This window comes from Triticum aestivum, chromosome 1B (genome assembly GCF_018294505.1).
Source record: "Triticum aestivum cultivar Chinese Spring chromosome 1B, IWGSC CS RefSeq v2.1, whole genome shotgun sequence".
Classification (NCBI taxonomy): domain Eukaryota; kingdom Viridiplantae; phylum Streptophyta; class Magnoliopsida; order Poales; family Poaceae; genus Triticum; species Triticum aestivum.
In genome coordinates, this window is record NC_057795.1 from 495,873,378 (window position 1) to 495,887,851 (window position 14,474).

A 14,474-nucleotide genomic window follows, 5' to 3' on the forward strand; every position below is an offset into this window, starting at 1 on the left:
TTTTACGTGGCTGCTATGGGTTTCTAGCAAGAACGTTTCTTACCTACGCAAGACCACAACGTGATATGCCAATTGCTATTTACCCTTCATAAGGACCCTTTTCATCGAATCCGTTCCGACTAAAGTGGGAGAGACTGGCACCCGCTAGCCACCTTATGCACCAAGTGCATGTCAATCGGTGGAACCTGTCTCACGTAAGAGTACGTGTAAGGTCGGTCCGGGCCGCTTCATCCCACAATACCGTCGAAACAAGATTGGACTAGTAACGGTAAGCATATTGAACAACATCAACGCCCACAACTACTTTGTGTTCTACTCGTGCAAAGAATCTACGCAATAGACCTAGCTCATGATGCCACTGTTGGGGAACGTAGCAGAAATTCAAAAATTTCCTACGTAACACCAAGATCTATCTATGGAGAGACCAGCAACGAGTAGAAAGGGGAGTGCATCTACATACCCTTGTAGATCGCTAAGCGGAAGCGTTCAAGTGAACGGGGTTGATGGAGTCGTACTCGTCGTGATTCAGATCACCGATGATCAAGTGCCGAACGGACGGCACCTCCGCGTTCAACACACGTACAGCCCGGTGACGTCTCCCACGCCTTGATCCAGCAAGGAGAGAGGGAGAGGTTGAGGAAGACTCCATCCAACAGCAGCACAACGGCGTGGTGGTGGTGGAGGAGCGTGGCAATCCCGCAGGGCTTCGCCAAGCACCATGGGAGAAGAGGAGGAGAACTTGGGAGAGAGGGAGGGGCTGCACCAAAGGCATAAGGTATGTTTGGGAGGCCCTCCTACCCCACTATATATAGGGATCCCAAGGGGGGGGGTGCGCCAGCCCCTAGGAGATCCAATCTCCAAGGGGGCGGCGGCCAGGGGAGGAGTCCTCCCCCCCCCCCCCAAGGCACCTAGGAGGTGCCTTCCCCTGCTGGGACTCTTCCTTTAGGGTTTCCCCAGGCGCATGGGCCTCTTGGGGCTGGTGCCCTTGGCCCATGTAGGCCAAGGCGCACCCCCTACAGCCCATGTGGCCCCCCGGGGCAGGTGGCCCCACCCGGTGGGCCCCCGGGACCCTTCCGGTGGTCCCGGTACAATACCGATGACCCCGAAACTTGTCCCGATGGCCGAAACAGGACTTCCTATATATAAATCTTTACCTCCGGACCATTCCGGAACTCCTCGTGACGTCCGGGATCTCATCCGGGACTCCGAACAACATTCGGTAACCACATACAAGCTTCCTTTATAACCCTAGCGTCATCGAACCTTAAGTGTGTAGACCCTACGGGTTCGGGAGACATGCAGACATGACCGAGACGTTCTCCGGTCAATAACCAACAGCGGGATCTGGATACCCATGTTGGCTCCCACATGTTCCACGATGATCTCATCGGATGAACCACGATGTCAAGGACTTAATCAATCCCGTATTCAATTCCCTTTGTCTATCGGTATGTTACTTGCCCGAGATTCGATCGTCGGTATCCAATACCTTGTTCAATCTCGTTACCGGCAAGTCACTTTACTCGTTCCGTAACACATCATCCCGTGATCAACTCCTTGGTCACATTGCGCATATGATGATGTCCTACCGAGTGGGCCCAGAGATACCTCTCCGTTTACACGGAGTGACAAATCCCAGTCTCGATCCGCATAAAACAATAGATACTTTCGGAGATACCTGTAGTGCACCTTTATAGTCACCCAGTTACGTTGTGACGTTTGATACACCCAAAGCACTCCTACGGTATCCAGGAGTTACACGATCTCATGGTCAAAGGAAGAGATACTTGACATTGGCAAAGCTCTAGCAAATGAACTACACGATCTTTTGTGCTAGTCTTAGGATTGGGTCTTGTCCATCACATCATTCTCCTAATGATGTGATCCCGTTATCAACGACATCCAATGTCCATAGCCAGGAAACCATGACTATCTGTTGATCACAACGAGCTAGTCAACTAGAGGCTCACTAGGGACATATTGTGGTCTATGTATTCACACGTGTATTACGATTTCCGGATAATACAGTTATAGCATGAATAAAAGACAATTATCATGAACAAGGAAATATAATAATAATACTTTTATTATTGCCTCTAGGGCATATTTCCAACACTTCACTCCAAGGTAGCACCTATCTCTTCTCCCTCGTGCATCGATTCTTCGCTCTATGGCGGGGTTGTTGATTTGGGTCTTTCTCCTCCCCTAGGTCGTGATGCCCAAGACCAAGCACTCCGCACGCAAGCAAGTCACCGGTGGGCTGTCTTGCACGTATCGTCGTGGTGGCTCCGATGACTCACAGGAGCGGGCTCGTCCTCGGAAGCATGCCGCTCGTCCTCACATCTCTTCTAGCAACGCCTCCTCGGAGGGATCCGACTATGAGGATGAACTAGAGGATTTGGAACAGCTCGCATTTGTTGATGTTCGCACTTCCGCACCCAAGCCGGGGACTCGTAGACCCACCTTCCAGCCTCCTCCTCCTCCGGTGCAACCCCACGGTGATGCTCATCATATCTCTCTTGAACCTCCTTTACCACTCGACCGCCATGTTAAGCGGTTCAACAAGGTCCCCATCGCATCTTATCTTAAGTTGCGTCGTGATGTTGATCAGTTTACAGTTGTTAGTGACTCTCATGACAATCATTTTTGCACTAATGTCCAAGCCGACATCTTTACCACTATCGTCATTGCTTAAGGCTTGTCTCTCCATGTATGCATTGACTTAGAGCATATTCGCACTCATCGGATAAATATCCGGGGGCTATTGAGCTCATTGAGTCATCTAATCTTGCTGCTCCATTTGCATTTCAACATGACTTTAACCAAGCTGCCATTCATCAATTCTATGCCACATGTTATTTTGGACCAAATAACACTGTCACTTGGATGACCTCCGACACCGTGCTCACAGCATCTTATGCTCAATGTGTTACTGCTCTTTGGTTTCCTGACACCGGTTTCAAAATCCACAAGGTTGACCCCAACCATAGGCCCAAGGGCATTGATGTCTGTGCAGATCTTCTCAAAGCGATAGAAACTTTGTCTAACACGGAGAAACAAAAGGGTTTGAACCAAGTCTCCATTTGGCGTTCCCCTTTCTACATCATCTATAAGTGCGTCATCCGCACCATCTATCCCAAGATGGGTGACAAAGGGTCTTGCAGTAGCTATTGCATTGATCTCATGCATCGCCTCTATGCATCCCCAAAGGGGAAGATAAATGTTCCTCATTTTCCATGGCATGAGATCCGCCTCGCTAGTAGTCAGCACAAGCAGGCCTTTCCTCATGCCCCCTTTCTTCAGGCCTTTATCTAGACTGTCGCTTCATTTCCCATTGCCCGCACTCACGTGCATGAGCGATGGGTCATTCCACCTCACATGGCGGATGATTATACTCCTCCTCGTACTGTTCCTGCTCGTCGCACCGCAGCTAGTGTTCCTTCTCATACTGCTCGTTCTACTCCTTCCGGTTCTGCACCCTTTGGGCGCATTGCTCGCTTTCTTGGGAAGGATCACTCTGCAATGATGAAGATGTTCACCTTTCATTGCTCCCAACATCACGATGTTGTCACTCGCATGGTCACTTCCAAGAATGGTCTGAAGGCTCGTCTGAGAGACTACGGAGTTTATGATGTGAGTGACGATGAACGTCTCCCTGATGAGCCACCTTCTGATTTTGGTTTCCCCTCGGGTCCTGAGTGGGCTGATTTCTTCGACGAGGTTGGTGGCAGTGGTGCTCATGATGATGATGATGATGATATCTGATACTGTTATGACCTCCCCCTTCTTGGGTATTAGATATTACGATATTAGCTTGTTAGCTTGTAATCGAACTCATTGCTATGATTGTTGATTAGCTTGTATCGAACTTATGTTATGAGATTGTAGAAACTTATGTTCTATGCTATGAGTGATGAATCTATATGGAGCTTATTGTCTTGATTATCTTGTGTATGAGATTTGGTTGTGTTGGTATCATATTGAGGGGGAGCTCTCTTCATATTTATTCTCTATGGTATCATATTGAGGGGGAGCTCACTCCTTGCTTAATTTTTTTTGTTTATTGAGCTCCACAACAAATCCTTTCGATTCTTATTTTTATGTGTGTGCATATATGTTGTCATCAACTACCAAAAAGGGGGAGATTGAAAGTGCAACCATGCCCTTAATCATATTTTGATGTTGATGACAACATGTATGTTGGGTCTAATCATGTTTATCAAGTATATATCAGGATTATGTCTCAAAGGTCGTGTGTGGATCATGACTAGGGACAAATGCATATAAGTCAAGATTGGAGATACAAGACATTAGCCTTGACTTTGTTTACAGTTTGTTCTTGAGTATAGGGATCCCGCACTATTAAGAGGGGATCGTTGTATCTAGTGAAAGATTTTCTCAAACCCACAACTCCAGGTTTTCTCTCTAGTCGTCCGGTACTCTACGGACGTCCGGTCCATCTCAGCTGTCCGGACGTCTGGCTCTCTCCGGTCGTCCGGTATTTCTCTTACAGAAAGATATTCAAGGATTTCTGAAACACTCAGGACGTCCGACCTCGGACGACCGACACGTCTCGGACGTCCGGCATTTCCACCACCGAACCATATTTACGGATTTCTGGGCCTCTCCGGACGTCTGGGCTTCGGACGACCGACATGTCTCGGACGTCCGTGTCCTGTGTACAGATTCATGGCTTATGTGTTCCCAGTGGCCGGACGACCGATAACTGTCGGACGTCCGGACTTATTTGTGCCACCGGACGTCCGGTGTTGTCTGGACGTCCGACCCCTCCTGTGCACTTAAGTGGCCCAAACGTTCACTTTTCCACACCAACTATATATATACTTCTCCCTTCCACGGGATGAGGTTGACCATTCACTTTGACCTTGCCAAGAAAATCTTTGATTCTCTCTCTCAATCCCCTACATCAAATCCTAGATCCCCAAGTGATTTAGGAACATTTGAGAGAAGTTCTCCGATCAAGTGATAGATCCACTCCTTCCCCTTCTTTGCACCAAAGGAATTTGTGATTTGAGAAATTCTTGAGCTTTTCCCCTACGTTCTTATTACTCTTGGAGGTTGGAGACTCCTAGGCGGTAGGAGTCTTTCAAAGAGAAATCAACCTTTGTGATTACCCCCGAAAAAGTTTGTGAGGGTTTGGAGACCACCCCAAGGTCTACCACTAGTGGTTGAGAAACGCCTCTGTGGTGTTGTCTCAAAGGGAGAATAGGGTGAGCCTTCGTGGTGTTGGTGTGCCTTCGTGGTAACATCCACCTCTCTAACGGTGACTAACTTTCCTCCAAGGAAGTGAACATCGGCATACATCCTCGTCTCCTAGAGTTGCGATTATTCCTAACCCAAACTTTCTACTTGTGGTTACTTGTCTCTTTGCACTTACTTATATCATATTGTGCTTGCTTACTTACATGGTCGTGTTACTTGCTTAGTACTTAGTACTCACTTGCAATTGTTAGGCTCACCTTCATATTCCGTATAATTGCCTAAAATTTCTAAGTAATAATTAAAATTTGTAATTGTACCTATTCACCCCCCCTTCTAAGTCCATCTCGATCCTTTCACCACCACCCGGTACTAAAGGGGGTGGGCTTCCCGCCGCTTCGCCTGGTCAAAACAGACCTTTTGTACTGGTTGGTGGCTACAACTGGTACTAAAGTGGGGGTCCTATATAACAAAACACTTCAAAAACTTCGTCAGTTCTTCCTCTGTTTCTTGTCCTCTGCCCCGTCGCCCCTGCCCCTCGTCGCCGCCCCCGTCCCGCGCCATCGTCGTCCCGCGCTGTCACCATCCCCGTCGCGTCATCGCCCCGTCCAGCGCCATCGCCGTCCGGCCCCTCGCCTCGCCGTCGCCGTCGCCTTGGATCGACCTCGCCTCGCCGTCGCTGTCGGCTGGACCTCGTCGTCACCGTCGCCTCAACCTCGCCCGCGCTTGTTGTGAGCCCCTCCCCCGGCCTCTCCTCCCTCCAATCCACCGCGCCGCTGCCGGCGCCGGCCGCGTGCGTGCGCACACACACACTGCATGCGCACATACACTCACACTACACACGCGCGTGCACACACACACAATTTTTCTTTTTTAGTTTTTAGTTTTCTGTTTTTCATACAAAGTTTTAGATGAATTAATTAATTAGATTAGATTAATGTCCAACAGTATATAGAAATGTTAGAAATGTTATAGAAATGTCATTTTTTTTGGAAATGTTAGTTTTAGCTAGATGAACTAGATTAATTTCAAATTGTTATAGAAACGTTAGTTTTTAGTTTCTTATAATTTTAGTTAGATGAATTAGATGAATTTATCATTTTAGTTATACAAATTTAAAATTTGCATATAAAAAATCACAATTCAATCATTTAAAAAATGTTACTTTTGCGACGTATAGTATTTGTTCTCGACGATGCCCGGCCCGCATCCTCGCCGTCGATCCGTTCGCGATGACGTCCTGCTTCAGAGGACCCGCGTCGGGGACTGGGCTCCGCTGGGCTGGCACTGGGAGGTGCTACCTTCAGGGGCTCACCGCTTGGTGAGGAACCCGGGTCCCGTCGTCGACCCTGAGCTCCTTTGGTGGCGTTCCCGTGGGCCACTTTCGGTATGGAGGGAGCCAGCCCCGCCGGAGGTGGTGCGTCGCCGTGTCAGGGAGGAGGGCGAGCACGTCCGTTGCTACATGGCTGCTATGGACGTCAGGTTCTCCAATACCTGGCAGAGTATTTGGGGAGTTCACCGGAGCTATGATCCTGTGATGGTTCCTTCTCTTTCGGTGTCCACCGCACGCGCCTCAGGAACCACGAGTAGCCTAGATTATTCTGTAGTATTCGATATTTATTAGCTAGCTAGCTAGTGATGTATTCGATATATAATATTCGAGACAATGTATTCGAGATTATATATTATTCGAGACGATGCATATTATGTACCATGATTCAGGATTTCCTCTTATTGATTGATTGCATGCATGCATATTGTAATTTGAATACTAAATTGTTTTATATTTCTTCTGGATTAGTTAAATAAAAGGTATGGCGGACAATACCGGCAGAGAGGGAGAAGAGGCCCTGTTCGAGATCATACGCTCCCCTCGCTCGCCAGATAATCGAAATGAAGAAGATGACGACTCCCAATATCTGAACAATACCGGGGAGGGTGATGATATGATATTCGATCGCGATGACCGAATTGATGAAGTCATGGGTTATGATGGCGAATAAATTAATGATTATGATGGCGAATAAATTAATGATTATGATGGCGAAGAAAATGTTGATCTTGATATAACAGAGACCGGCGAGGTATATTTATATAAACAGGCATCTGGTGATCATCACATGTTTTAAGTGATTTGAAGACATATTAACGAATTGATCTTTCTTCTTTTCAGCCCTCCGGATCGAGCAAATCTTCCAAAGGCAGAGTAGTGCGAGGCCCGGAAAAAAGTTGAAGGACGGCATAAAGTACACCATCGAGGCCATCAAAACTAATGGCGAACCAATAGCGCCTAAGAACATTGCGAACAAGTTCATTCGTCAGTGCGGAGTTCTTGTGAAGGACAAACTCCTGATCTCCCTTCAAGAATGGAAAGAGCCATCAAAGCCCCGTCCAGATCTTACTTTTTTGATGACAAAGCAAAAAAAGCGCTTTGGGAAGAACTCATGGAACATTTCACCCTACCAGATCATTTCACAGCTGCAGATGTGGAGAAAGTCAAGGACGCTGCTCTTAGGAAGATGGCAATTGCATTCAACAACCACAAGAAAACTGTATGGAGTAAATACGTCAAAGCAGGAAAGAAGACTCCAGAATTCAAGGGAACACTAGAGAACCAGAGAGAACACTGGGACGATTTCGTGAAATTCAAGGAATCAAAATTATCGAAGGAACGGTCCAAAAAAACAAGGCCAATGCTGCAAAAAAGGAGCAACTCCATAGGCTGGGGCCAGGTGGCTACGCGTTGGCAATGCCTAAGTGGGATAAGTCTGAGCAGGAGATGCAGGCTGCATAGGTCACTCCAGTTACATTGAGCTGGCCCCCGAGGTGCAGAACTTGGTTCTATGCGCATGGGGGCGTTGGATCCGAAGACATGCCTGGTTTCGAAGAAGGCATCTCTTAAAGGAGCCGATGTTAAGTTAGTTCAAGCAATACAAGAAGCTCGAGAGGGGGTGTTCACGCCCAACAGAGAGAATGACGAGCTCATGCGCGCCCTCGGAAATCCTGAACACCCGGGAAGAACACGAGGCAAGGGCGTTATTCCGTGGTATGAGGGATTTTTTGACTGGAACACCGACTACAGAAGCCATGCGAGAAGGAAAATGGAGGAGGAGAAGAAGAAGAAGCTGGAGGAAGAGCAGAGGGAGAAGGAAGGAGAACGGCTTCAAGGCCTAGAATCAGCGCACGCGGAGTTGGCACTCAAATTGCAGAGGCAGCAGCAGCAGATCGACTCGCTTAGCCAGGAGAGGGGGTCTCAGCAGCGGCCGCAGCTAGCGGATGATCCATCATTGGATAGCACCGTCCCATCCATGCAGACAAGAAGCATGGGTTCCGCCATGGGAGATGCACTGATGGATAGATACCCTGTGGATGACATCATGGAGAACACTAACTGTGAGCTACACTTAAAAATAAAGAACATATCTATGAAGGCGGCGGACGCCCTTGCTTATACAAATCCCCCCGGAGCAACCTACCATTGCAGAGCGATTCCAGAAGGCTATGCTTGTGTCGTGGTTGATGAGGTGGTGGACCTATATTCGGGGCTAGTGCTTGACATTCCTAGAGGTGACGAGGAGCACACACTGGGAGAGGCCATACATCATATCATCCTATGGAGAAAGGATTGCATCATCTTTCGAAGGCCACCGACACCGCGTCAGCTAGGAGGTGACATTCCAGGAGGTGACGAGGAGCAGACGACTCACGCTCCTCCTAGTCCGGCACAGCTTCAGGCCACTCCTCCTACTTCAACTCAGCCAACGCGTGAGGACACTACTCCTGCTTCAACTCAGCCAACGCGTGAGGCCACTCCTCCTGCTTCAACTCAGCCAACGCGTGAGGCCACTACTCCTGCTTCAACTCAGCCAACGCGTGAGGCCACTCCTCCTGCTTCAACTCAGCCAACGCGTGAGGCCACTCCTCCTCCTCCAAGTCCACCAACGCGTGCCACTCCTCCTCCAAGTCTGACACCGCGTCAGCCGTCTCCGCTACCTCAGCAATCACGGAAGAGAGCCGCCGCAGCTATGGTGCGTAGTGCTACAAGTCGAGGTAGTACAAGAGGTACAGGCGGAGGCAAGCGATTTCAATATGGTCCAAAAGGCCTCGTGCCTCTTCCGCAGAGGCCTTACGACATGACCAAGGAGCAAAATGAAGCCATAGTGAAGGCCCAAGTGGAGGCCCATTTCGACCAAAATCGGCACCGCCGCCAAGGGAGAAAGTGCCCAAGGAGACGATTGACCACTTTATTCGTATGGCGAGACCACCAGCTCCCAAGCCTATTGACTCAGACTATGAGTGCCAAATCAGGAAGGCACATCGAGCACGACAACAAAAGGGGTCGAGCTCGAGCTCGAGCCAAGCAGCTGGCCAAAAATGCGGGAAAACCGTTCCCCGGCTAGGAAAACAGGCGGCGCAATCGATCCCCCCTCTAGTTGTACCAACACTGAGAGTACCGGCGCCAGTCAGCTAGTAATAACCGATGAGCATAGATGGAACGCTGAAATGCTTGGTATCACTGTTGGACAACTCCTCGAGATTGAGCACATGGATAAGCTTAAAGAGAAGGACATAAAATGGAAATATGCCCGCGGCCAACCTTTGGTAAGGCCTGAGGAGGTCAAGAACCTCCCAACGAGAATGTATCAATTGCGTGATTGGTACATGAAAATTACCAAGAGTAGCAATCGAGAGGGCCTCATGGTGAAAGTCAAGGAAGAGTATTACTTCCATGAGCTAGCTCTGTCCATTGAGTATTCAGAACTATATCAGTTATTCCATCAAGACACACTCGACAAATCCATCGTTAGTTTGTATTGTCTATAAGTGATTTCTTTATGTAATTCAAGTCTCAAGATAGTTGTAGTGCTCATTGATCGATCATTACCTGTAATTATCCTCACTATATTCTTTTCTGTGGTATTATGCAGGATGAAGATGTATGAAATGAAGAAAACTGACGCTATGGCATTGGGTTCATTGACCCAAATTCCTTTAATGAAGAAACATGGACATATGCATGGTATAAAAAGATGTAGAGAAAAACATGCTAGAGTTCTTGAAGTGACTCAATACCAATGAACATATACTACTTCCTTACAACTACACGTGAGTCACACTGTCTTGTACTACAAATTCTTGTTTTTACTTACTAGCTAGCTAGATGTTAATAATTAAGTGTATAGGGGTTTAGGGTAGTTGATGAGTGTTATGCACATGCCCGCTTAATTAAGACATGCAAACGTGTGTGCATGCAGTTACCATTGGATCTTGTTAATCATTAAAGTTGACGAAGGAACAGTTGAAGTATTGGACTCACTACTTAAAGATAAGAGAGACTACTCAACCGTGAAAGGGATAGTCGACAGGTAATTTCAATCATTATTAACTATATATCGGCCTCTTTAGTTCGTCATTTCCTGATATCAACTATTTAATAACTCGTTTATTCATTTTCTTTGCAGGCGGGCAGGGCTTGGGTAAAGTTCATAAATCCGAAAGAGGTTCCTGGCGAATGGAAAGAAAAGTTGTATTGGTTTCGATCCAAGGTATAATTAATTAAGTAGTACTAGCTAGCTACCATGCATCTCTCTAATTCTGGGCTATAGAACCGACACTAAAGCCCCTTAAGAAATGGGGCTATAGCCCGGTTCTGCACTAGTGCATCTCATTAATTCTAGTTTCAATACCATTAATTATCATGCTTGATTAATTATTATCTGATTAAATTCTATTCTCGTTAAGGCCCTGAAGCAAGCGCAGGGGAAAGATCACTGTGCATACTGCGTTTTCGAGAACATTCGCATGATGACGTCTGAAAGGACCAAAACTGATAGACAGCTATGGGTACGCGTGTTTGATAGAACACTATTCACAATTTTTACGTCATTATCGATATCTAGTCACATAACTAATACACATGCATATTGATCTCCTTAACAGTTCGACTCGGTGCGGGACACGCTCCTACCAGAGGAGCGCATATGAGCACTTCAAGAGGGAATAGCAGGATTTTTGCTCGACGAGGTCATAGATCCCAAATGGGAATTCTACTACAAGCTACCGCCCCAATGAACTAGTCCCAAATTGTCATCGTGCTCCGTAGGCACCAAGGCAAATGCCACTGGCTCTCAAGGCTACATGTAGGAAAAACTGTATATATATATACAACCACATGCATGTACACCATTAATTATTCACACATACACATGCATATATATATACAGACGGTCTATTCTGCTAATATTAGCAGAATAACTATTCTGCACACCACTTCCGCACTTCACGCTGAACGCAAGTGCACTGCATCTTCTTGACAACGAGCACTGCAATATAGACTAGTGAACTTCACATCGGAAAAAACTGCACGCAGTGTTTTTTCGGTACTGTTTTCGCTCTAATTTTTTGATTGGTTATCGGAACAAGGCGTATATTATACCGTTGAAAAGCTATGGATTAGGCGCAACTTTGCTATGTTGAACACTTTTCGAGATTCCTCGCGGTTTAAGAGCAGTTTCAAAAACGGCGCGGCGGATGACGAGTGGCAGCGAACGTATTTTCGTGATTTTTTCTAAACCGCTCATCAGAATAAAGCAAATGATACGCCGTTGGAAAGATATCGTCAAGGCGCATCTTTTTCATATCTATTATGTTTTCTAATTCGTCACGGTTTAAGAGTAGTTTCAAATTTACTAAATGCGAAACTCTGTTTTTCAATTTTTTTAAATTTTTTGGTACTGTTTTTGCTCCAGTTTTCTAACCATTTGTCGAAATTAGACATATGATACGCCGTTGGAAAGCTACGGACAACGCGCAACTTTCATATGTTGAAATGGTTTTGATATTCCTTACGGTTTTTCGTTAATTTTGGAAATCGTGCGGCTGACTTCGAGAGGCAGCGGCTGTTGTTTCGCGAATTTTTTATGAACGGCTGGTCGAAATGATTCAAATCATACGCCGTTGGAAAGATATCAACGAGACACAACTTTTTCATGTAGGACGCTCTCTCTAATTCCTTACGATTTAAGAGCAGTTTCGATTTTACCAAAAAGCGGACACTCTGTTTTTCGCGAGACCAAAATCGGCGTGGGTACTTCATCCGACTGAAAACCGCACTGCAACGGATGAAAAAACGCACTGCATCACACGGGTAAGAGAACTGCATGGGTTCTTTTATTCAAACGTGATTTTTTCAAGAACGGGAAAGTAGAGTGCACTTCACATCGGGTGTAAATGAACCACAACAGTACCAAAAAGTGAACCACATTACTTTTTTTCGCTTTCGTAACAATTTTTTTGCACTTACGAGAGGAACAACGTCATACGGCCGACCGCACTGCTTCTGAATGAAAACCGCACTGCATCGGACGAGGAAACGAGTTGCATAATTTCTTTTGTCAGACGTAATTTTTCTCATACGAGTTTTTGTTGTCTTTTTTTTAACTTTTTTTATGAACGATAGTGGACCACAGAGACTAGGGCAAGTGAACCGCGACATATATCGAAGTGAACCTCATTACAATCTTTGTTGTTGCGCTATTTTTTTGCACTTTCATGGTGGGCGCAAGTGAACAACATCACTCTCAAAAGTGAACCACATCCGGGGAGCAAACGCACTGCAAATGTTAATGTACTCGAGACAGACGACGCACTTCATACAGAGGTCTAATGAGCTGCCACACAAAATAAGCGATGGGGGTGTACAGCACACATACACACACCGCATTGTAAGCATATACAAAAGGAACTGCATGCGCATGATGCTTGCGGATTGTTGTCTCCTCGGCAAGTGGGGTTTTAATTCTGTTCCCTTTCCGACCCACTTAATTTCCTTCCTTTTCTGTCATCATGGCTCGCCCGAACTTCACTACACACGAAGTCCAAACGGACTGCAGCTGCACGCAAAAAAGACTGCGAGTGCCCTAGCACTGAACCGGATCATGTGTGCGCACGAGCTGTGCACGCCGGGCTGGAGCCCTGCAGGATCTGCATGACCACTCAGCGCGGCAGTAGAAGGCGGGGAGGTGGCAAACTTCACCGATGGTCTCCATCGACAGCCAAAACTGGGTGATGGAGGTGTCGACAGCCAAAAAGCAAGTGCCTCACCCCTAAAGGGTACTGCACGCGCACTCGTCGGAGGACCCCTTCTCGTGCTGACGATGGGTGCAGTCGCCCGCATGTGGTGGCCGCTAGGACACGGAGGGTAGGGGCTAACTGCAGGTCGACCCTCGAAGCACCAACGATGTGGACGTAGTGACCTGCATTTGAGCCCAAAAAAACAACAGACGGAGTGGGCTGCACTAATGCAATTTTCACCTTCTTGCCAGACATACAAAATAGAGGAGGCGTTGGGAATTATTCGATGGAACAACAGATAGGGGAGTGACGGGCGAGGAGAAGGGGAAAGAAGGAGAAATTACCTGAGTCATCCGCCGGTGCGACGGCAGGGATCCGCGATTGCGGGCAACCAAATGTCGCGCATAGTAGCTCCGGTAGTGGTCGTAGGGGGGCGGTGGCGGCCGGATCGGGCGGGTGAGGTCGCATTGGGGGCCGGTGGCGGCTGGATCCGGTGGTTGTGGCCGCACCGGGGGAGGTGGAGGCACAGGTCCATGGTCGGTAAGAGCATCGACAGGGCCCCGTCGAAGGTTGGGACGCGGTCATGTGGATCCAGACGATGGCGGATCCGGTGGTGAGGGTCGTGGATCCGTCGTCGGTGGCAGCCGGCGGTAGGAGGGGGCGCTGGCCATGGGAGGTAGATGGGTGCGCGCGGCCATGGGAGGGGGTTGGGGTCGCACCGGCCATGGTAGGTGGGTGGGGTCCTGCCGGCGGTTGGAGTGGGTTGGGGCGCACCGCCGTGGAAGGTAGTGGGGGGGAGGGCGCTGGTGGTGGAGTCGGGGTCGGGATTTGACCGGGGGGAAGAAGGTGGATGGTCTGGGGGAGGGGTGGGCCGGGTGGTGGTTTGACATGGCAGGGTGGGGAGCGGGCACTTTTCGTTTCTTTGTTGGGTCGGTTTGGTTCGGGGTGTTAGCAGAATAAGCCTCTACTGTTAGCAGAATAAAGTCTTAGAGGATGTTATCATAATAGACCCACACTATATATATATATATATATAATTTGTTCTACGAGAAATTCGATTTATATATATGCATAACGTGTATAATATGTATTATCGTAAAATACCAGCAAATGAAAAAGAATTAAATGGAAAACACAAAATTAAAGGAAAAATAAATAATAAAACCAAAAACCCCCAAATT

The 14,474-nt window shown here is 47.6% G+C and overlaps 1 long non-coding RNA gene across 1 annotated transcript; it reads right to left on the minus strand.

The window, feature by feature from the left end:
* Window positions 1–12,716: 12,716 nt before the first annotated feature.
* Window positions 12,717–14,158, minus strand: LOC123134634 (uncharacterized). The gene is made up of 2 exons (XR_006465681.1): window positions 13,638–14,158; window positions 12,717–13,533 (listed from the first exon to the last, which is right to left on the minus strand). It is a non-coding gene; the product is annotated as an uncharacterized lncRNA (long non-coding RNA).
* Window positions 14,159–14,474: the final 316 nt, after the last annotated feature.